Source organism: Tachypleus tridentatus, chromosome 13 (genome assembly GCF_004210375.1).
Source record: "Tachypleus tridentatus isolate NWPU-2018 chromosome 13, ASM421037v1, whole genome shotgun sequence".
NCBI classification, from domain to species: domain Eukaryota; kingdom Metazoa; phylum Arthropoda; class Merostomata; order Xiphosura; family Limulidae; genus Tachypleus; species Tachypleus tridentatus.
The window spans coordinates 58,067,743-58,094,252 of NC_134837.1; the positions used below are offsets into that span (position 1 = coordinate 58,067,743).

Below are 26,510 nucleotides of genomic sequence, written 5' to 3' on the forward strand. Positions count from 1 at the left end.
CCATAAGGCCAACAACAATTAAACCTGGTGACTGAGGTGGTCAAATTAGGTACAGAAATTCTTCCTTATGTTTCTTAAACGAAATATTACCCACTTCAGTACCATGCAAAATATACTGTCTTACTAAAAGCTGGCCCGGAATGGCCAGGTAGGTTCAGGTGTGCGCGGGTTCGCATCCCCGTCGCACCAAACATGCTCGCCCTCCCAACCGTGGGAGCGTTATAATGTGACGGTCAATTCCACTATTCGTTGGTAAAAGAGTAGCCCAAGAGTTGGCGGTGGGTGGTGATGACTAGTTGCCTTTCCTCTAGTCTTACACTGCTAAATTAGGAACGGCTAATACAGATAGCCCTCGAGTAGCTTTGTGCGAAATTCCAAAAAAGAAAACAAACAATTTATTAAACGTAATGGAGATTATTTATTTTTTCTTAGTATAAAAAGTTTCAGATAGTTATGGTATTATTTAATAGCGTCACATAGATATCTACATATCTTTCACACTTTTTATTACATATTTTTTCCATACAATACCTTTCTAACGACTGTATTGTATGGCATAAATTGTTGAAATACACAGTTCTGTTTTCAGCATCTACAGGCATGAGTTGTTCTTACAACATTTATTGTAAGGAGCTTCAACAATGTGTAATAAGGACTAAGTAGAACATTCGTTTAGAACCCATTACTCTCTTTTTTCCAAGTTGTCTTGCAATAATTATGAAAGCGAGCCTTTACTGTTTAATTCATTTCCTGAGAACATGCACTGGGCATTTTAACGACACGTATGATTTACTTGAAATTCAGGATATCTGTTTTAAAGCATTGCCAGTATTTTAGTTTAGGTAACAAGCGACAAAAGCTAAGGTTGTCAAAATTACCAGTATACAGTCATGCAGTTACACGTGTAGTAATTTTGAGTTTAAAATAAGTTATGGGCTAGCAGAAAGTGTATCTTGAGTTGTTGATCTGTATGCCAAATCTATTTTGTTACTAACAAACCATGCTTGTTTTAATATGACAATTTGAATGTGATACTTCACCAGGAAAACAACTAATGGTGCCTTAAAATACTACAAGAGCTTTAAATAAACCGGATTCTTGCCCTTTTATTAGTTTTGTATTTGTTTTCCACCTGTTTGTAAACTATGACTGCTTCACGTAGGTCTTGCGTTGTACTTGTAGGTGTGACGAACTCCTGCCTTGTGTTAACAGGGTGATTCTTCGTTTTCTTTTGTAATTCTTTCCCTAAACCAGTATTTCAAATACTCCATTATTTTTTGTTGGGAAAGGTAAAAGGTATTAACATATTGAATGTGAAAAATAGATGGCATATTCAGAATAATCGTGTTCTATACTTTTTTTGATGTGTAGAAATCCGTTTTAGCGTAGATCAAGTCACGAAATCTCCTTGCAATTCAACACTGCACTAAAGGCAATATCCTTTAAACCTGGTACATTATAACCCTTTTATTATTCATGGTTTACAAAGTTCAATTAATTATTTATCTACGATGTTTACACAGAACCACATAAGCACTTGATATATACCCAACAAATCGTTTAACTTCTGGATTTGGTTTTTAGCTTTTTTTTCTGATGATTATTTAATCTGGATGTTGGTTTTCCAGCTATCTGTCAATAGAACTTTCTCATTAAACTACATCTTTGAAGAAAGAGCCTCATTAATTTTTTTACTGAAGTAAGTGAAAATCTAATTTGCCGATGAAATAAATAGATATTTATTAATCTTCTTTTGTCTTTTCTAGCTCACAGGTATATTAGAAGTAGTTACTTTAGCTCTCCTTTATTTCAGCACTTTTAAACGCACTGTAATCTATATTGTCTATATTAATATTTATACATACTGAATTTTAATATAGATCAACTAACTCCATAAATTTCATCATTCTGGCTGAAGATCGTGAGAAAAAAAAAACGACAACAAACAATAGGCGTCTCTTCTTAATATGCCATCCGATCGAAATAAGAGCAGTGCTGCCAGAGGTAGCGGAAGAACCAACCCAAACGTTAGTACTAACGCTATAACAAGAAGTGTAAGTTCTAGTCCTTCTCAAGAACTGGTAAGAATAGTATTACATTAACCCTTAAACAGCGGAAATATTGTACGAGGTAAAATCAACTGATGATGGCCGCCGTTTAAGAGTTAATAAAAATATCTTATTTTAGGTTTGATGTGAATAAAAATAACGTTTTGCATAACAACTATATATTCATAAAATAATCGATAAGATATTTCACGAAGTAAGGGACTGATAAAATAGACAGGTAGATACTAAACAATAATATTGAATAAAAATATATAACCGTTTGTTAAAATCTCGTATGTTAAAAAAAAATGTTACAAAGGAAAAAGAAAGAAAAGGCAGTTCACAACAATACCAATTCGAAGTCAAGGATTACATTATTTTATGATTGTATTACCATTTTGTTTCTCGAAAGTGTTGTTTGTTTGTAAATATAAACGAATATGTTCTTTGGGAATATGATAAAATTTGTGAAATACATGTCGAAGCCAAATTATTTCGGTCTTTTATATTTTGTAGTTTTCTTGTAGAAAACAAGAAAGTAAGCAATGTTAGACCGTCTTCGAACAAATAGCTTAATATAACTGCGAAATAATAAGACAAATTTATAAGCATAACAAAGCTAGAAATGTTTTTAACCGACTAACCTTCATCATCGGTTTACCTTGTACTGTAAGCAGTTTTAGTGTGTCAAATTTTTTTATATGTGAAGTTTCTAGAACACTCTTAGAGAATCTGACTTTTGTTTCATACTCGCTTGAAACATTTGGATTTTTTCAGTGTAGTCTTATTTCTTTACAAGGTCTTTTAAAACATATATATATATGTGGGGAATATCAATGTCGGTATCGAACTGTGTTAGATACGAGATACATGTTAATTAATTCGTGTACGTATAATTAAATAAATTAAGAACATTTTGCCCGAATTTAGGAAGTATTCTGGGAAATAATATTTCATCAATGAGAATGTGCCATAATCATTAAATGTTAGTTTTAACATACACTTATGTTTGACCGTAGACTAGCTCAAAAAGTGTGTTTCATTAAGTTCTAACTCCACAAACCCCTGTTTCAGTATATTTTAACAACACAAAACCGCGTTTCATTATAGTCATCCACGAGTCTATTTCCTATATTGGTGCCCCACAGATCTGTGTTTCCTTAGTGTCTGTTTTTATAGATATATGCTTCATAACGTCTGTCTTCAAAGCCTTGCGTTTTGTTACTGTACTTATAAAGCCCTTTGTTTCACAAGAGTGCAATTATACGGACCTGCATTTCCTTAAACCTATCTCTATAGACTTGTGTTTCACAACCCAGAATTTAACTATACAGACCAATCTATTAAAGCACGTTTCATGTCTGTCAAAATAGACTATCAAACGCTATGTTTCACTACTTTATCCCCAATGACTTGCATTATGCTTGAATCTACCTCCACAGACCAGTGTTTCACTAGTGTAGCTTCACAAACGTGTTTCATTTAAGTGTAGCTTTACAGCATGGGTTCCACCACAATCTAGTTCCTTAGATCTTTATTTTACTTGAATCTACCTCCACAGACCAGTGTTTCACTACTGTAGCTGTTACTGAAGAGTAACATTTCTATTGATTCGAGTGTGGCGTCATAATTTATGAGTATTATTTCTTGGCACTTGTGTATAATGTTAAAATAATAAATAACACACACAATGTAAGAATAGGTATACAATGAAAAACGTATTAAAATCAATATATAACCACTAAAAAGTCGTCTCGACATGTTTCGATGTTTTAACATCATTTTCAGAAGTGTGTTGCAAGACATAATCGTATCTTATTGAATTTATTTTTCCTTTTCTTAAACAGGTCATTTGACCTACATTGAAATTTACAATATTATGTGAACATTTCAGAAAAGGCCACTCTACATTTTTTACGTAAATATTCACCGGACCTTTTTCTGTAGTTAATAATACGTGATCTTCTTTGTGTTTAATTATTTCCAACATTCTCGAATATTATTGGCCATAATACCTTTTGGCTAAGTCAATATAATAGCCTCCCACACACAATACCGTATGTTATGTTTCATGCACATGTATTACTATGGTTGAATTATTTTTTTTTTGCTTTTTACATATGATATTTTAAATTACGTTTAGTCTATTCCATATAGATATTACCACATTCACATTAAATTTTATAGATTCCTGTTTTTTTTTTCTATTAAGTGTATGTTATATTTTGTATTACCTAAAGTTTGCATTATCTTATTAATCGGTTTAAATATAGGATGTAAAATTTGTCGTTTTCTAAACACTTTAAATAAATTGTTAGTTAAATTTGGAATATATAGCAACATTAAAGCTTCCTTTCTCATTTTTTCATAACTAAGTTTTAAAGTATGTGTGTGTTTTTTATAGCAAAGCTACATCGGACTATCTGCTGCGTCCACCGAGGGGAATCGAACACCTGATTTTAGCTTTGTAAATCCGAAGATTTATCGCTCTACCAGAGGGGGGACAGTTTTAAAATAATAGTTCGATCAGTCGTACCACATTAGTGACTCTACTAATAGCTCTATCTATAATATTGTGTTAATTCCTATTTGAGTTACTGCAAATTTCATTATCAAGAACTTATTAGATAAAATGTTCTTGTTTAAGTTTAAAACGCAGATGTCTTTTGTGATCAACTATGACATGATTCTCGGTGTAGAAGCATAATAACAGAAAAGGGTTTCAAAAATAGATGTTTCTAGATTACCTTGTAAATTCCTTTTTACCCATAGATCTAAGAAAGACAAGCTATTATTTTACCAGTTTCATAAGTAAATTGTATGGATGGTTCTATACTATTAAAATAGCAGGTAAACTCAATTAATGCCTTATTACCATATTTCCACACCAATAATGTGTTATCTATATATTTTATCTAAATATCAGGTTTACATTTTACACCATTTGTGGTTTTAGTTTCAAATACACCCATGTAAAAGTTACACAACAACGGTGAAAGTGGCGATCCCATAGCTAACCATTAATTTTGTTTATAACCATTAGTGTTAACTTGAGAAATATATCTTTCATACATACCATTGTTAAATTAAGTGTAATTTCAGCTGCTGGAATTTTATTTCATAATAATTTATTCTCAGACCACTTGGAACTTTTGTAAACAGCGATATCACATCAAAACCTACAAATCGTCTTTATTTAATTTAACATATTTAATTTTCTCTAGAAACTCTAAAACATTGTTTAATGTATAGTTGGTTTCACTTCTCCAAAACGAATTGTTTTGAGAAATATGTTTGTTATTAATTTTACGTATATTTGGTAGTGCATAAAATCTGGTAGTAATAAATCTAGCTGGAATTAACCTTCTCTTCTCTCTCAACATCTGTTGAAGTCAAACATTTTTAACACTTGTTTTTACTAATTCATAATACTTATTTAAAGGGTAATGCTTAAGTTGTTCGCATGTACCCTTCTCCAATAGGTTTTCAACTCCTTTAACATAGCCATATTTGAGTTTTGCAATTTGACATCCTTTATCTGTTTTACAAATAACACTATGTTTATTTTCTCTTACTGACTTTGTGGCCTACAAGTTGATGAAATTCTGTTCTAATTATGTTTTTTTTTTTGTAAAGTTATTACTTACTTTATCCAAGTGAGTTTCTATATCTGTTATAAATTCTTCCTTTTGAATACTCGATAGCTTACAAGCAAACCCTAAACCTCTAACTGATTATTAATAAGAAGTACATCTGACGTATTCGCAATCTTAAGATTCTAAAAAAAAACGTTTATGAAATATAGGTAAGTTATCTAATTTATTTAGCTTCTTTCTTTTTATTTATCAAACATTTATATTTGATTTAATTCAAACTTATACTTATCAGTGTATCTCATTGTCTAGTTCAACTTTCTCATTCCATCCAGAGTTCTTCATATATTTTTTTGTGCTTTTAAAATGTAGTTGGTATATTTTAATTATTGCTCGACTGTAAGACATCGTTTGTTTCGAATGGTAACGTGCAATATCCGTTTTAATTTTTTCACACAATAGTCCATTTTTTTACCTTTTACATTACATTTCACTCATATAAATTATAGAATAACTTTCTTCCTTTACATCTCATCAGAAATTTTAATTGAAATGTCCACTTTTTAATACACTCCTTTGTCTTGCAAACTTATTTGCTGTAGTTCCAGTTTATAATCCAATGAGTATTATTTCTTAGCACTTGAGTATAATGTTAAAATAATAAATAACACACAATGTTAAAATAGGTACAACTTAAACATATTTTAATTAAGGTCATTATATGACCACTAAAAAGTTGACTCATGTTTACAAGTTGCATCGTCATCTTCAGGAGTGAGTTGCAAGACATATTGTCTTATTGATACTTGGTATTATAATCAATAATATTCAAAAATCCTTGAAAATAATTAAAATATCACGTATTATTAAATAAAGGTTAAGGTCCGGCAAATATGTATATAAAAATGTGGAGTGACCTTCTCTAAATGCCCCCCAGTGGCTCAGCGGTATGTCTGCTGACTTACACGCTAAAATCCAGGTTTCGATGCCCGTGGTGGGCAGAGCACAGATAGCCCATTGTGTAGCTTTGTGCTTAATTCAAAACAACAACAACAACAACCTTCTGTAAATATTCACGTAGGATTGTGAACCTGCACATAAGTCATACATATGACCTATTCAACTACATAAAAAGAAGTATGAATAAGACACGATCATGTCTTGCAACTCACTCCTGAAGATAATGTCGAAACACACAAGACAACGTTTTAGGGGTTATTTACTGACTTAAATAAAACGTTTTTCATTGTGTACCTGTTTGAACGTTCTGTGTTACATTTTGTTATTATAATTTACATGCTAAGTTTGGACTAAGAATATAATGAATTAAATTAATTCTATGTATTTTGTCTGACAGAAGAAATAACCATCTGTCGCAAATGTAGTAAACCACAAAATTAAACAGGTAAGTTTTGACAAAATTACCCAATGTATTTAATTTTTTGATAGTGCAAGTTCTGTCCTGTCATTTAACTGGTAAATATTATGACGCGCCACCTGATTTATGAAGCTACGAAATGGCAGAGTTTAGATAATAAACTGCTTAAAGAAAAAAAGAAGTCTCTGAGAGCAGTACTTCATTGTTAAAATTAATTTACAAACAAATGATTATCGATATCTTTGTTAAAGCTTTATGTATCGGTATGTGCATATATAAATAATTTTAATCAGTAAATATAAATTAAGAATACTGTCATTGCTTCGGTGACATGTTCCATATTCTATTCATCATGTTGTGTGATTAATTTGTACCATAGAAATGAATTTGTGTTTTAGATGATGTTAATTTTGTGTCTACATCACAGATATAAACGAGCTTAGCGCCAACTGGTGTACGAAGATGGAAACATTATTGTAGATAGTGGACCGCAAATTACAACAAAACCAACAGAAGACATATATATACAAAAAAACGGCTCTTTTGGGTTGACAAAATTTTTTATGTAGAGGAGCGAACAACGTTTTGACCTTCTTCGGTCATTTTTACATATATATTTTTCTCTACAAGTGGGTTTTCTCGTTATCACCAACAGAAGACAGTTGCACGGAGAAATTTGAAAACGCAAACGTGAGTAATTCCGCCTTAAATGTTAACGGTTATACTATTCACAGGTTTTAAAATTATAGGAAATGTAAATTTGTGGAATACGTTTTACATTACTACGAGAATTATTATATATACATATAATAAAAATAAATTATTGAAATTAAGCTTCCGTTGGGTCAATTGCATGAAATAAAATACATTGTTTTTATTTTCAATAAAATATTTAGTATTATTACTTGTATAACGCCTGCAGGTTAGACGTTTTAGTGTCACGTGTTTGTAGTGTCGTAAGGGGAGGTAGACAATTACATTGATGAGAATATTTTACCTCGATGCTATTTATAATATAAAAGGCGAGGCTAAACCGTAATAAATTATTAGGCAATGGAGCGACATTCCCCCTCCCCCCAGCAGCAGGTCTGCAGGTTTGCAACGCTAAAAATCGGATTTCGATATCCAAAGTAGGTAGAGCACAGATATCTTACTGTGTAGCTTTGAGGTTAACAAAAACCAACCTAAAGTGAGGACACTAGAAAATGATATTTTTTTCTATTGACGTTTCAATAAAATATTTAATAATTTATATTCGTTGATCTTAAAGTTTAACTTCCTGTTTATTGTTGTTTGTTTTTCACCGATTGTTTCATGAAAATTATTTAAATAGTTAGCTGTATCAATACCTTTCGTGAAAATCTTAAGGGTTGATTTGATAATTGTTTTTTAAATTTTTGTCCCAGTTTCGCGAGGAGAGCTGAATAATTCATATTAATCACTTTAAACGTGTCTGCCACAACTCGATAAAACGTTTAGTTTGTTTGTTCTTTGTCCCCACAATATCCCAGCTGTTTACTTATAATGTCAAAGTTCAAAGTCAATCAATGCATGATAACTAAGTAATCATTCGCTCCTTCTTTGTGGGTATTTGGGTATGTTAAATTTTAAATACCCAGGAGGGTCAAATGCATAAGACCTCTTCCTCCATGCTTATCTTTCATGTCGGCTACTACTACTATTTGTAGTGCTTTTGGGACAGAGTAACTCACAGTACCCTGGCCCTTTTCAGTGCAACGTCCATGTATTGTTTTTATTTGCCCTTTTTTATTTTTTTTTTTTTTCATGTTTACTTTTATTTTTCATTTTATTTTACTTTATTTTATGTATATATATTTAACGGACAAAGAGAAAGAAGGAAAAAGGAAAAAAAAACACATTAATAATAATACGCACAAAGAAAAAAACTATGAATATTATACTAGTTTTAAGCGTCTAGTGCATGGTGGCCAGCTTGATTTATATTTCTTAACTATATATTCAAATGGAAAGAGGTACTTTGGACTGTGTTCATCACATACGTAGATCACAGAATAAATTATTTTTTATGCCAATTTTTATTAAAATAATTTAATGCATTATGCAAGAGTTTTTCAGATACTGTCTCTATGTTTTCATGCTTGTGCATGAATGTGGATGAAGTACTATAAGCTGAAGTTAAGATTGAATTTTATATTTTTTGTATTTTGTGTAATTGTTTTTGTGTTATGTTTATCCAGGGTGGACATGCGTATTCTATTATAGGTCTAATGTATGTTTTGTAAATTTTTATTATATTATCAGGTGATGTGCCTTGATTTTTACCTGACAGACTTCTTGCATAATTTGCTCTTTTTCCAGATTCTAGTCAGGATAATGTTAGTAAGCTGTATCTACGTTAATTTGGTATCGTAAGTTAATCCTAAAAATTTAGCCGAGGTAGCAGTCTGTAAAAGTGATCCGTTAATGTATAACTTTGGTGGATCTTTTTTTTCAGTTTATTTAATCTGGTGAATAGTATTACTTGGGTTTTCGGAATATTTATTTTTATTCTATATTTCTGATAGTATTCTTCTAAGTTATTCAGGACTAACTGGTTGGAGGTTTCTTGCTGCTATTGAAGGAGTGGAGGCACTTTACCAGACCACTACATCGTTAGCAAATTGTGATGATAAACCTAAATTTAGATCCGACAGTGGCATATTATTCACATACATGATAAATAAGACAGAGGTAACTACCCCTCCCTGTGGGACTCCTGCCTCAGGTGAAAAGGACCCTTTGTGGGCCCCATTCACATCTACTTTACACGTTCTATTGTCCAGAAAGTTAGATAGCCAGCGAATAATTCCTTGGGGTAAATCCATTTCCGTTAACCGGTGGCGTAATCCGTTATGCCACACCGTGTCAAATGCTTTCTCAATGTCGAGAAAGCAAGCTACAGTGCATTTGTTTTTGTTAAAGCTGTCTGTAATTGTTTCTGTTAATTAGAGTAGGTGGTCTGTAGTTTGTCTATATTTTCTAAATCCGTTTTGAATTTGATTCTAAGTATATAGATAGTCGATTACTAATTATTCTTTCTAAAATTTTGCTGTTGAAACTAGTTAAGCTAATCGGACGATAATTGTTTGGTTTAGTTGCTGGCTTTCCTTCTTTCTGGAACATTAAAGTTACTGCTTCCTTCCAAGAAACAGGGATATATCCAGTTGTAAATGATAAGTTAAATAAAGTTGTTAGGTGTTCATATAATTTCTGAGTACCATTTTTTAGGAGGATTGCTTGTATACCATCTTCTCCAGGAGCTTTGTTTTTGTGCTTTTGATGGCTATTAATACTTCTATTACTGTTATATCTTTTATCAGTTAATGAGTGCTCCAGTCTATTGTTTTATCTGATTTTATTAATGTGTTTACTGGAAATATTGGCATGTATATGGTTTTGTTATGTTCAATGAAGTTATTGACTTTATTATAGAAGTATCTGTTCATGTTTGGTTCATGATGTGTTTTGTAGGTGGTCTTTAAATATCTCTGCTTTTTCAAGGTAAGCTGTTTTGCCATGTGATTCGAGTGGTGGTTACTCTTTGTCTGTTTTTCCTGTGTTGGTGTATCATTTCAAGTGTGTCAAGAATTGTTTTGGATCTGTTTTATGATTTAATTATGAGCAGAAAGTGTCCCAACTGTCTTGTTTTGTTGTCGAATTTGATGTCTTATTTTATTTTTTATAGTGTTTATTTGTGTTTTTAATGTCGGATTTCGATTTTGTATGTACTGTTTGCGTAGTTTTCTTCTTTCTTTTACTAGGTGTATCATTTCTTGATGTGGTTGCCACGTGTGTTGTTGTAGAGTGTTTTTGTTTCGGTATTGAGCTGTTTGCTGCATGTTTTAGGCACTCGGAGATTATATGACTATATGCATCTACAGTAATGTGAAAAAATTAGGACACCCTACGAAAGCCTGTGTATTTTTGTAACATTTTTTGATATATAGATATTTAATCTCAATTTTAACAATACTGAGAGATTATAGGAATATAACTAAACAATTAAAACTGAAGAAAAGACTTTTCAAGATCTTCTGTAAATGTAATTCTACAAAAATTCATATTTTAACTGAGGAAAAGTTAGGACACCCCACATTTATTCCCACTTAAAATGGCTCAACTCACACACATGTGTATCATACCAGGTGCACATGATTAGAAGATCGTTACTCAGCATTTTGAATGAGGCTTGCCCTATTTAAACCTCAGACATTTAATTTGGTGTGCTCCTGACTGTTGAAGTGAAAGTGAGCACCATGGTGAGAGCAAAAGAGCTGTCTGAGGCCTTCAGAAAGAAAATTAAAGCAGCTTATGAGTCTGGTAAAAGATTTAAAAAATCTCAAAAGAGTTTGAAATTAGCCATTCCACTGTCCGGAAAATAGTCAACAAGTGGAGGGCTTTCAAAACAACTGCCAACATGCACAGGTCTGGTCGTCCAAGCAAGTTCACCCTGAGAGCAGACCGCAAGATTCTAAAAGAGGTCTCCAAAAACCCTAACATGTCATCACGGGACCTACAACAGACTCTGGCTACTGTTGATGTGAAAGTGCTTGCCTCTACAATCAGAAAGAGACTGCGCACGTTTAACTTGCATGGGAGGTGTGCAAGGAGGAAACCTTTGCTCTCTTAGAGAAACATCAAGGCCAGACTGAAGTGTGCCAGATAGAATGTAGACAAAGACCAGGACTTCTGGAATAATGTTCTTTGGACAGATGAGTCCAAAATTGAACACCAGAACAGAGGACATGTTTGGCGTAAACCAAATACAGCATTCCAGGAAAAGAAGCTCATACCAACTGTGAAGTATGGAAATGGAAGTGTCATGGATTAGGACTGCTTTGCTGCAGCAGGACCTGGATAGCTCACAATCATAGAATCCACCATGAATTCTACTGTGTATCACGTGAGACCATCTGTACGAAAATTAAAGCTGAAGCGGAACTGGACCCTGCAACACGGCAATGACCCAAAACATACCAGTAAATCCACCAAGGACTGGCTGAAAACTAAGAAATGGAGAGTCCTGGAATGGCCGAGTCAAAGCCCAGATCTTATTCCCATTGAGATGCTGTGAGGTGACCTGAAACGGACTGTACATGCAAGAAACCCCTCAAACATCTCGCAGCTGAAAGAATTCTGCATTGAAGAGTGGGACAAACTTTCTTCAGACCGATGTCAGAGACTGGTAAATGGCTACAAAAAGCATCTCACTGCAGTTATTTCAGCCAAAGGGGGTAACACTAGCTATTACGGGATAGGATGTCCTAACTTTTTCCTCAGTGATCAAGCATAGAGAAAAAACAGTTATGTGTAGTCATCATCTGGATACTAGTCATAAATCTGGTAGTCATTGGGTTTGTACTTATTTTGGTCGAAATGAAAAAGGAACATATTTTGATTCATTAGGACTACCTCTGTATAATTTCACGTTAGAACATTCATCAAGATGAATAGTCGAACATGTACTGCAAGGACCATATTCGTCTGTGTGAGGACAATATTGTATATATTATACTTATTATCGTTGTTGACATGTGTCGAAACGAAAACTCCTATCTGAATTTAGATTCCGCAAAGATTATAATGATATGTTTGTTTATGGTCTAATTGTGAAACGTTTTCACAATTAGCCAATATCCAGAAATAAAACCATATTGCCTGGCTATCCGGATAGTTGTGTTAAAGAAGTGTGGATGGATGCATAATTCATTTAAGGGCTCATAAACAATAGTAAAATCTGCACATCACACAGGAAATTGACATCACACTATGACACATAAAGACAACAGTTGGGAGAAAGAGATATATTATTAAACATAGGTCATAGTTCCATACATTGTCACCAGGGATGCGTTGTTAGGCTGTTGTGAGAGCTGGATATGATGAATGATTACGTGACAAAGTAGAGACGTGTTTTTAAGACTAATACAACACATGTATCATCATGTCGATAATTAATCAATTAAATTGTCCTAAAAAAGGACGCTAAACATTAGTTTATAATAAGTTTGTTATAAAAATTATGCTTAATACTAATTTATATATAATTAATTAATTAATTTATAATTAAATCATCATGAAAAACAGTGAATGCCGATTCATTAGTTAATTAATAAATAAATCACTATACCATGAAGTAGAGAACGGGAGTATAGGTCGCCATGACTCATACAATACATGTCTCATCATCTCGATAATTAATCATTAATTCAGTTATATTAAAAATCATCATAAAAAGGACGCTTATTAACTAATCCATTAGTTAATTACATTTCTTGTCTTAAAAAGACTATATCTTAATCAAATGATTCAAGATTTTCAGTGACATAATAAAATGTCAAACACAATATTTAACGTATCACAATTATAAACATTTACCACGCACACAATACATGATGTATGTTTAAATCGCCCTAAAAAAGAGCGATATCATACAATAATTGAAACATATACTTTATACAGCAATTTACATCGCCAATAAAATGTTTTTTATGAAATAACACTTAACTTTTAAAAGGATTAATTTACACGTGTTACTTGATCTCTTGTTTTAGAAAGTCCTAAAAGAAACATTAAATTTTCTTACCATTTACATGTCCTAAAAGGACGGTATCTTAATTAAAACTTATTATTTTAATTATCAATCAATGTTTAGAGATTTTCAGTGTTACGATAAAATGTGAAAAATAGTATTTAACGTAGCATGATCAAAATTATAGTTGTTTTAACATGCATATAATTCACATCTGTAGGTTTAAATCGCCCTAAAAAGAGCAATATCATGCAATAATTAAGCCTTTTACTTTTTACAAGTTACATTGTCAATGAAATGTTTATTATGCAATAACACTTTTACTAATTTGTGACAAAATAATTTATTCGTGTTTTACAAAGGTTCACTTTCACATATAGTTAATCACTTATCATCGTAGAATTTCGACAAGTATACAGTACGTGTTATCAACATATACATATCATTATGCTAAAATTAATTATCTCTAATAAATATAATAAGTGATTGACTTACTGTATTCGTTCGCTTTCTCTACAGTCATCAATTACCAGTAAATGTACACAAACTTATGAAAGTATGGAATGTATTTCTAAACTGTCTATATATTATTCCAGACAATGTTCTGTAGGACACTGTAGAATCAATAATCATTCCTACAGCTAAATGAAGGAGTTACTGATTACTAATATTTAAGATACTTCAGCTTTCATCAAACTGTCTGTCATGAAACACACAAATTTCTACATATAATTTCTAAGTTCATAAAATAGTTATTTGCGACAACATGTGATCAAATGTAAAGCTTGGATGTCTTGGAAGGTGGTCACACATACACTGTAGGGCTGCGAGATATTTCAGTCAATGACATTTACTCATTTGTTACATTTAAAAGAAAATTCTTTGTTCCTTTCTCCATTTTTTAAAAATTTTATGTATTTTCAAACTTAGTTAGCCTAAGACTATGTAAGTACTGTATTGTAATGTAATAGTTGAGAAGAATAAAGAATGACAGTGTTTAATATTCTAGGCCACAGATTATTATATACTATAGTGGAAAACAATGAAAAAACACAATGAAGATTATACTTAAACGTGCGCCAATTATATTTATGGAAACTTTTAAAATAAAATAAAAGTTGTTGTTTTCTACGTATTTATAATATATTTAATGTTTTTTTTTACTTGAAAACTTTTATTAATATAAAAAATCAGTTATAATACATTATTGCTATCTATGTATTTACAATATATTTGAAATAGATGGTTCACCGTAAATATATAATGACAAATATAAGTTAAATACAATTTTTGTATTTAATTAAACTGTACGTTTCTAAAATACAATTAGCAATGATGAGACATTATTGCCATCTATGTAAGTTCGTTACATAGTCATACAAAATTCTAACTATGTATTCTCAATATCTGAGAGATTTGTGTACAGTTATATTTTATTGTGGCCAACATATTATTAGGCTGTACCACTAATACTATTAGTCAGCTTAGAACAAAATGAAAGAATGATTCTACTTCAATATGGAGATTTTGTTATTATTTTAATTATTTCATGTTTAAAAATATGTATCTTAGAGGAAGATTTCAAATCATCGACAGTGGCCAGTTTTAGTCTATGTAACAACAGCGTTAAGTTTATTTTATGTCACGTTTTAAATCAAATACAAGACAAAAGGTTTGCTTGTGTAAACAATTGAATCAGGATTTATTACACATAAAATATGCTAATTGTCTAAAATATCATGGTGAAGATTAATCACCATGTTAATTATACAAATAAAACACTCTTTCACCTTTATGTCAGTTCTCTATTAATTTAATTTTGCTGCAATTAAAAAAATAAAGGTTTGACTTACTATTTCTGTTAAAATTGCACGAAACACCGAAACAAATGCGCATCGTGTGGGTGTTTTGTTATAGCAAAGCCACATTGGGCTATTTGCTGAGACCACTGATAGGAATCGAACCCGCTGACTGTTGCGTTGTAAATCCGTAGTCTTTCTGTTGTACCAGTGAGGGATACGAATATGTTGATCCATACAATATTGAACTTGTGGCAAACATGATCACGTGGTCACTAATCCTAGGAGCAAAGTTTAAAGATATCACTGTCTCAATAATGTAATCAATAGTTAAAAAGAATAGGCTGTCACTATATTAGGAGATTGCCACACATTATTCTTTTAAAAAAAATAGTTTATTAATACTTAAAATAGCAAAACTTACCACTTTCTTTAGATTCCTCACTTTAAATTAAAAAATACAAATAAAACACACGAAACTTTGCAGCCATAATTCTATGTTATTGAAAACCATTAAACATACTCTCACTTTCAGCCGTGGGGGCGTTCTAATATGACGGTGATTCGAACTCGCAACTCTCGGATTACGAGTCGAGTGCCTTAATAACTTGGCCATGCCGGGCCTGCGCAAGTGGGAACGAGCAGTTTAGTTTTTAAATGTTTTGTATAGTTTACAAAATTGATTATTTTCCTTTTATGTTTAATTTATGGTAATCTACTTGAACAAGTATATACGACAGGTATTATTACATTGATGTGTATATATATTATATAAACTAAGGAATTTTCTTAAATAGCATATTAGTATATCTTGAATATTTGTTCATGAATGTTTCAGTAAGCTTGTTAAATATGTGATTTGAAAAACATATAATAGCCATTGTACATTGGGTTATGATGAAACATGAGATTTCTGTACCAAATAGAGATTTGTTAGAAACCAATATTCGTGTGTAATTTGACTCTAAACTACTAAGCTTGACAGTTATTTATAAACTAAGAAATTTTCGTTAATATTATCATGGTATATTTTTAAGATTTGTTAACAAATGTTTCATTATGTGTGTCCGAGATTTTACTTACATATACTAAAGATATTATATTAGTCTATGATGAGAAGTGAATTTCAAAAAGATAAGTAAGAGAGCTCTAGGAATTTTTATACATTTGATAAAATTAAAATAATAGAGATAAAAGAAACGCTTAAAGACCAGAAATCCATACACTCGTCTCGAAACAACTGTAAATAATATTTGAACAGGACCTGGCCCACATCACGGTGACTATGCATTGTAACAGATTTACTAATGTATATTTATTTTATTATCAATGTTTGTTTCAGTTAAATATATATATTTAGAAAGGTACGTAAGTTATATTGCGAAATTCTCACCTATTCTCTAAATTTTTAGAAGATCCTCGAGTGTAAGAAGCAACAATGTAAGTTCTACGAAAGCAAAAGCGCATCTTCAAATACTGTTGACAACTGAACTTCCGAGAACGTCGCCTTAAAGTTCATAAATCGATGCGCGTAGAGACAGTTTTATGTTGCTGGTTTCTAACAGTTAGTATACTATAAACCTCGGAAGCTATAACTGCGATAAACGCTTATCAGTCAGGGAATTATAGATATATGACCAGGAACGTTTGTAAATTTCAAACATTAAGAGACGTTTAACTTCAGATAATTAATTTCATACGTTAGTATTTCTAAGAGGAGAGTAGATATCTTTATTGGTAAAAAGTCAGTTTGTAAATGGCGTGAAGCCAGCCAATAGTTGTATGTCGAGAGTTATGGGACTATTTAGGTTATACCGGAAACTCATCATCCCACTGTTTAGGAGCATTGTTTAAACTGTCTGAATCTATAAAATCTTTCCCTTCAGACACTGGATCCACCTCTTTCTTTATTCCAGTAGCAGTTGCTTTAGAAGAAAAAATAATTATTACACTTTGCACAACAGCTGGTAATTCACCCGTGATCCGTTCACGTGCCGTGGCTGGTAGTTTAGATACGTTTCTACAAAACTGAACCACGTGATCTTGTGCATGGCAACTACAATATTGCAGTAGTGTGCTATCTTGATACAGATGATCCTCATTAAGACAAAGGTTGTGGATACAACGTAGTTGACCGTGCTTCACACGCACAAACACAGACCTACCTAATTGCTTAAGAGCTTCAACACAATGGGCCTGGCATGGCCTAGCGCGTTAAGGCGTGCGCTTCGTAATCTGAGGGTCGCGGGTTCGCGCCCGAGTCGCGCCAAACATGCTCGCCCTCCCAGCCGTGGGGGCGTTATTATGTGACGGTCAATCCCACTCTTCGTTGGTAAAAAGAGTAGCCCAAGAGTTGGCGGTGGGTGGTGATGACTAGCTGTCTTCCCTCTAGTCTGACACTGCTAAATTAGGGACGGCTAGCACAGATAGCCTTTGAGTAACTTTGTGCGAAATTCCAAAACAAACATGATTCACCATTATCAAGAACTAAACCTGCATCCGGTGTTAAAACAAACGTCACTTCACATACACCTGGACGACAAACTACAGATGGAATAGAAGTCTCTCCATATTATTCATATACAGCCTGTAACACGACTGCATCACTTATATTGTCTGTATCCATAAATATCGTACCCTTCATGATATCAGTTACTTTGTCTTCTTTCGATGACCCTACTCGTAGAGGGCAAGACATTGTGAAACACGAAATGTTGTTCAAAAAAAAAAGGTTGAAAGATTAATATGAAGCAAGCGTAAAACAACTTTAAAAAAGAGAGAGAAAGAAAGACTATGGCTAAATCCAATCAAAATCTGTGACAGTAATATTAGTTTAAAAGTTGTTAAAGCCATAAAACGAAAGATACATTAGTGTTTAAACAACTGACTAAGGGCGCTTATAAACTAAAGTTTATTTTCACCCAGAAGTACGTGTTAACAAAAAATTGAAAAGTAAAAAGAAAAAAAAAGAAGGCCACCATTACTGAAGACAAGCAGAAACCAAATCACGGGGTATTGTTATGAATGGGACGCAAGTATGTGTTGTTGATTTGAAACATGCATAGATGTGTGAATCAAAGGAGGTTAATCACGTGAAAACGCAAAGAATCACATGTATGGCTTTAGGCATTCGTTGTTTAATCGATGAGGTGAATTAAAGTATGTTTGTTTTTGGAATTTCGCGCAAAGCTACTCGAGGGCTATCTGCGCTAGCCGTCCCTAATTTAGAAGTGTAAGACTAGAGGGAAGGCAGCTAGTCATCACCACCCGCCGCCAACTCTTGGGCTACTCTTTTACTAACGAATTGTGGGATTGATCGTCACATTATAACACCCCCACGGCTGAAAGGGCGAACATGTTTAGTGCGACCGGGATTCGGACCCGCGACCCACGGATTACGAGTCGAACGCCTTAACACACTTGGCCATGTCGGGCCGAATTAAAGTAGCATAGTCAAGATCCGAGGTAACAGCAACCGCGGTAAAATTTCAAAATTTATGTTTTATAAAACGTTTGACCATGTGACAAACTTTAAATCAAACGGCCCTTTTCAGGGTGAGCCAAGCTCAGTTGATTTCGTGCCCAATTGGAAATAGATTATTATAGCCAAATTCTATCTACCAGTTCGTGTTTTTTTTTAACTCACAACATTGATTCATGTAGATGAGTTCGAGCGATTCGTGTTTTTCATTTGGTTTTTTCAACAAAAAATAGTTCCTAATTCTAATGATAAATTTACGGATCGCTGTGGGTTATATTTGCTGATAAATACTGCACAATAAAGCATGACTCTTGTTTGTTTTGTCAAGACATATTCACCAATGAATTGTAGAGTGCATTACACACCTCCGTTTAGGAACGGGAGCTCTGTGAACGAGCCCCGTGATCATTATTATATTTTAAATACAAACCTGAAAACATTACAGTAAAGTGAAACGCACATTAAGAAAAAGGCATATTTGATCATTTGCAAAATTAATCTAGAAAATATTGCATTTTAGTTGCTTTTATAATTTTACATAAAAAATAAACATGAAAAACAAGAAATAAAATACTTATATAATTTTATTTTTACTTGCGTTCGGTTTTGAAAGAGGGTAAGCCCTAATTTTGTATACTTTTCATACCGCTACAATTAATAATTTTTATTTAATTAAATAATGCCCCAAACAATATAGAGTAATAACAAGCAAAACGTTGATCAATTGCATTACCTTTCAAAAAATTTCTGGCTTTCTAATTTTGCGATAAGAGTCGTTACAAATTCAATCAAGCTGGACGTTGGTTTTCTCACAGACACAATGTTGATACTGTGAATGAAACTGACATTTAACTTTTCAGAACATAATGTTATACAATACTTCATATGATAGATGAAGGCCTTGAGTTTCTGTTGGTTAGAGGTAATATATAATTAAACAAAAGATCGAACTATTATCGAATTATGATGGAGAGGCTGTAATAGGTGGGTGTAATAGTAGGGGTGTGATTTTCTATTCGATAATTCTGTAACCAAACAAAGCTGAAGACTATAATAAATATAGTGTTTCTGAGTAATGACGATTTTATATAGAATAATTTACTTTTAATTTTGTACTGTTTAGAGGGTTGGTAAATAAAGTAGGGATGATTACATGCTAAGAACAAAATATGTCACGTTAGGGAACTTTCTGGATTTTGTTTTAATTTTGCTTTGTAGAATTACGAACTTACAAATTATACCTTATTAAACTATGGTTTTTTAGTTAATATGTTATGCTATTGTAACTGTTATAACATAAAAAAAAGGTAGTTTAATAAAATTGTGAATGTAAGACACTAAATCTTTGTGTCATATGTAGTAAACGACACCCAAGACAATATGATTAATTCATTTACAATTAAATTGTTATAAAAGACCACTTAACGCCAATTCATTAATTAATTATTTCATTTTAAAAGAACGCTTAACATTAATTCATCAGTTAATAAAGTTTCCTGTTCTAAAGGGGCTATATTACAATCAAGTTATTAAAGATTCAAAAGTAATATTTAGCATAACACAATTATATAGACTAGCCGATTACCCGTGGTGCAATTGTTCACTAATGGTGCCAACAATTAGTAGCGACGACAGTTCATGGTGGCTGTAAATGATTTACAACCTTGTATAGTAATCTCTGTTATATTATTTATTTATTGTCCAAAGATAAAGACATATCAAAGACAAGTGACATTATTCAGCTATTAATGAACAACGTGCTACTTTATGGTAATACCTACAGCTTCAAGAGCTTGGACCTTACCTCACACCATTCATTTGGTGGTGTTCACGTTTTGTTTTCTTGTTTTTGAAGTCCTGGAATATAGTTTTTCCAGAATACGATTTTTCTCAAGGAAGGATATAAGTTTGAAGGGTATAGTAAACCGCATAAAGATGAAGACAATATAAACTCAATAAATAAAGTAAAGAATATCCAAAATGCTAATTTTCTTACATTGTTTGTTTTACCTTCCATTTTATGTTACTTAACAATGATTTGAGTGGCAAGTGTATTGATGACATTATCTGGACTTGCAACAGGCTATGGCCAATTTCCGTCCTTTCCTGCCACACTTGTAGGTAAATTAACCTTTATGTTTTATCAACAATTACACTGATCATATGTTTTGTACGATACAAAACGAAACTACAAAATAAATAAATGTGAATAAATAGGCCGGGTCGAGTATTCTGAGAAACATCGTATTCAGTAGAATGTAAAACTCAGCCGTTTTCCGAACCTCAAAACGCATCACCAAAGAATCGGAAATGGCGTTTCTTGACGTCATAGATAATACAAAACTGTTTCTGACGCTGTTCATCGCTTTGTAGTTCTGTAACTCGTGAAAAACAAGTAGATCAGTATGAGACTTATTCATATCTCCACTCTCAGTGTTTGTAAACAAATAGCATCGCTTCAAGAACATTTTTCCAAGTTGTTTTCAATTTCTGGCCACAAATGACAGTTTCTCGCTTGAATACTCGGTAGCTACTTCAAAACTGATAATACAGAACTGTTTCTGACGCTATTCATCGCTTTGTAGTTCTGTAACTCGTGAAAAACAAGTAGATCAGTATGAGACTTATTCATATCTGCAATCTCAGTGTTTGTAAACAAATAGCATCGCTTCAAGAACATTTTTCCAAGTTGTTTTCAATTTCTGGCCACAAATGACAGTTTCTCGCTTGAATACTCGGTAGCTACTTCAAAACTGATAATACAAAACTATTTCTGACGCTGTTCATCGCTTTGTAGTTCTGTAACTCGTGAAAAACAAGTAGATCAGTATGAGACTTATTCATATCTCCACTCTCAGTGTTTGTAAACAAATAGCATCGCTTCAAGAACATTTTTCCAAGTTGTTTTCAATTTCTGGCCACAAATGACAGTTTTTCGCTTGAATACTCGGTAGATACTTCAAAACTGATAATACAGAACTGTTTCTGACGCTATTCATCGCTTTATAACTCAAACGTAGAATCTGCGTGTAAGCTCTTCACCTTTGATTTGCTCCACCACGCACAGCAAATCAGGCTGTCCGATTTTTTTTTAAATGTACTTTCCAAATGGAGAAAAGTAAAGTTTTCCGTGACTGAAAATAGAGACGAAATGGTAAAATCATGAATGACCCTTATTTCTACAAATCTACAAGCACACAGGAAAAAAAAAATTCCAGAAGTTGAAGTTGCACATCGCGTGATAAAAAATATCCAGTATCAAACATATCGGCAAGAATTTAATTGTTGTATGATTTACCACGCTTACAATACATGTCTGTATGTTTAAATCGCCCTAAAAAGAGCGAGATAATAAAATAATTAAAAGTTGTACTTTTTACAACAGTTTACATTGTTAATAAAACCTTTATTATGCTAAACCTTCTTCAGCTCCAGCGTTGCAAAATTTCGGGATTTGGTGAGAAAAATATACGTTCAAATACCTTCTTTGTTTTGGTTTTTTTTTACTTGGTATCACGCTATCTAAATATTATATGGTATCTGAATGTTGTAATGACATGTTCAATAGCACATGACGACGACAATAAAGCATATGTGTGACAAACTTAAAGTATCAGGTACTCATGATTAATACTTGGTCTTGTAGAGACACCTAAAGTTTAAAAATACAATTCATTTTTTGACACTTTATAATTACTTATGAATTACAAATACATGAGTTTTATTAGTAAGTAACACTCTTTAAAAAGTTCAGTTGTACTATTAGATAAAATTCGGAACAGCAACAAGAATGAAGCTTTCTCCTGAGGCATCTAATTGGAGTTTGATCATAAGTAAATAGTTGTCAAAATTTCCCTTTTTCTTTATTGTGACATAGTCATCAAAACAAGTTGTGGTGTTACTATAGTTTGCAATCTTATTTTGTAATTCTACATTGGTGACATTTTTCGCTAGCAAAATGAAGATGCTGATTCAAAATTATATTATTGTGTAAACAGGGTGTAGTATGGCCTTGTGGTTAGAGAGGTTCGATTTGCAACTTGTAGATCGTGAGTTTGTATCCCATTATGGAAGGTACTCGCCTTTTCAGACATGAGAGCATTATAATGTGAAAGCAAATCCAACTTTTTTGTTGGTAAAAGAATAGCCCAAGATTCTGCGATGAGTGGTGTTGGATAACTACGTTCCGTCTAGTCTATAACTTTTAAATCAGGGACAGCAGATAACCAGAACAAACAGGCGAATTAACGATTACATGAAAAAATTATGCTTCCCTGTTTAAAGAATAGATCTCTGTGAATCAGACTAATGACTAACAGATGGAGAAAAAAAATTTATAGCGTAACATATTTAGGTTTGATTTTTACCGAAAAAAAATGTTACATTTCTTATATTAAAATTAATAAATTCTAGGTATACTGATTGATTTTTTGTTTTTTTTAATTTGGCTTTGGCGTGACTTACAGTTAGCACGTTGGACTGCAAATGAAAACGGTTTTGGTTCAAGACGTGATTACATATCGCACTTTGAAGAGTGGCACTTATAAAAATGACAGTCAAAGCCCTTATTCCATACAGAAAGCCCGACAGAACCCTTATGATAATTATTTCTAAATGACGGATGGCTATATCTTAACTCTATGGATCTCTGATATGGCCATTTAGACACTTAGCCTTATGGTTAGGGATCTCGATCCACAAGTGGCAGGTTGTAAAATCGAAATCCGGCTGAAAAAAATCTTGGTCCTGTCAACCTAGAAGCCTATAATACCTATAGTTGTATTCTCCTTGAGTTAGGTGAGTTCCGTTTGAGCTGCTTCAAACTTCACTCGCAAGCTTAAAAAATACATCTATAGACGAACGGAAATGTTTTTCATAATTAAATTTAGTTATGACAAAAATATACTGAAATATGTACTTGTTCCTTTTTGGAGCAGTATATCATGTATCAGGTTCTTAGTTGTCTGAAATGTCAGATCGCTTGGTATTGTGACATCATAAGAATTTTCGGTAAAGGAGAGAAGTTCAGGTTCGTAAAAAATAGGTTCGCAGATCTTGTATGCGGTTATGTTTATCAGAGTGCGAACAGCTTTCGTGTGGGAAAATTAACAACTAGTTTGGATAAATTGCAGCGTTAGAAGGCAAGAAACTTTTTGAGTTTGTTTGTTTTGAATTTCGCGCAAAGCTACACAAGGACTCTCTACGCTAGCTGTCCCTAATTTAGCAGTTTAAGACGAAAGGGAAAGTAGCTAGTCATCCCCACCCACCGCCAACTCTTGGGCTACTCTTTTACCAAAGAATAGTAGGATTGACAGCCACATTATAACGTCCCCACGGCTGAAATGGCGAGCATGTTCGGTGCGACGGGGACTCGAACGCCTTAACCCACTTAAGAGGTAAGGGGATTTTTGTCTATTTTCCGGATATTTGTAGTCTTTATTTTTTTAGCATTGTTTAATTAAATAAAAATTATTAATTGTAGAGCTATAAGTAGAATAAAAAATTAGAGTTCACTTTTTCTGACGGCAAAAAGCGAAAAAAAGATTTTTTGCTCATTTTTCATGTTTATTCTTTATGTATAATTATAAAAAAATCATCTAAAAGTAAGGATATTTTGAAGATAGTTAAGATTAGATTACGAAAAAAAAATGTTTCACTAGTTTTGGTAACTCATGGGCAATGTAATTCGATAGCGTAAAATGGGTTGTATGTTCCAAGAGTGTTTTACAACATTATAATCACATTGGACAGTGGTTAGTCACGGTTCAAAGGGCAATTTAAAAAATATATAAGTAGATATACATTATTACGAATTTAGAAGCGATAATTAAAATAAATGAACCTGGTTTTGTAATATCCATTTTGAGGTAGAGAAAACAAATTGTAAGCTATAATTATCCCATTCTTAATACAATATTTCTATCATAGCCCCCAGTGAGGATTGAACTCACGACCCCTGGTTTACAAGACCAGTGCTCTAACCACTGAGCTATGGAGGCAACTGATAATAAAAACAAAAAATTAAAACACAAATTAACAACATTAGAAATAAAATTAGAGCAGAAATTAAACAGATAAAACAAGAAAAATGGGAAAACTTCTGCTCTCAACTAAACCAATAAGCCGACCCTAGTAAGTTCTGACTACACTTAGAAAGATTCATAAATGAACTCACGACAAGAAAATACCCAACACTGGAATGTAACAATACCTTAGCACAAACCAACAAAGAAAAAGGAGAAGCCATCAAACATCAATTACAAAACACATTTAAAACACGTAATGACACGCTCATGAACAACTATTACTACAATAAAATAAACAACCACGTAACAAATAACATAGAATTATATAAACCACACTTTCCACTCAACATCACGAACAGCAACACTAATATTTCAAATGACTACATTACACAACTACTCACCAGAAAAATCAAACTTAATGAACTTGAACAATCAATCAAAAATTCAAAAAACAAAGCGCCGGGAAATGATGGAATACAAACAATACTTCTCAAAAAAGGCACTCCAAAATTATTTGACCACCTGTTAGCCATATTTAAATTATCTCTATACTCTAGATACATCCCAGTTTCTTGGAAGCTAGCTAACATTTTAATGTTCCACAAAGACGGAAAACTAGCCAATAAACCAAACAGTTATCGGCCAATCAGCCTGACCAGCTGTGTAGGCAAAATTTTGAAAGAACAATAAGCAACAGACTCTTCACATTTTTGGAGATTAATTCAAAATTACCAGAAGAGCAAAACAGATTTAGAAAATATAGACAAACAATAACTTAATTAGATTAACTGAAACAATAATAAACAGCTTTAATAGAAAAGAATGCACTGTCGCCTGCTTCCTTGATTTCGAGAAAGCATTCGACACTCTATGGCACAATGGTCTTCGGTTCCGTATGTATGAAATGGGACTACCGCAAAGAATTATTCGCTGGTTATCTAACTTTTTTGGAGAATAGAAAATGTAGAATAAACGTAGAGGGAACTTTCTCGGAGTTCTTTACTCCAGAAGCTGGCGTCCCTCAAGGAGGGGTGGTAAGTCCTATTCTCTTCATCGTGTATGTAAATAACATGCCACTCAAAGACCCAAACCAAGGATACGTGTCACAGTTCGCTGATGATGTATCACTTCCTCAAAGTTCATGCGCAATAATCAAATACACAAACTATACCAGATAGACTTCTATATAGTACAATAAAATATTTTGATAAAAATTGGCGAAAAAAGGAGTTGTTATGCGAACTAGACAGATATTGCACATATGGTGAAGAGAGTCCCAAACACTTCTCCCCGTTTAACTTGTACATCAGATCTTTAAGATAAAATTATTTAAAATAAAATTTTTAAAATAATAATAACAACAGTAATAATTAAATAGAACTAAAATAAAACAGGCCACCTACGTTCTAGACTTATTAAAAAATATGAAAAAAACAGTATAAATGGACATTGCCCTAAAAAAGGACCAGACAAAAGTTATCATATTATTCGAGCCATTCAGTATTTACTCGTAAGATATTAATCAGGCCACTCCAACAAAGAAATGGAAGGAGGAAGACATCTAGTGTACCTGACCCTCCTGGGTATACAAATATACCTAAACACCAGAGAGAGAGAGAGAGAAAGAAAGTA

General features: G+C 32.8%; 1 non-coding gene across 1 annotated transcript; it reads right to left on the reverse strand.

Annotated features, from left to right (window-relative positions):
- Positions 1-24,778: 24,778 nt before the first annotated feature.
- Positions 24,779-24,851, reverse strand: TRNAT-UGU (transfer RNA threonine (anticodon UGU)). The gene has a single exon. It is a non-coding gene; the product is annotated as a tRNA-Thr (tRNA).
- Between the last annotated feature and the right edge of the window lie 1,659 nt (positions 24,852-26,510).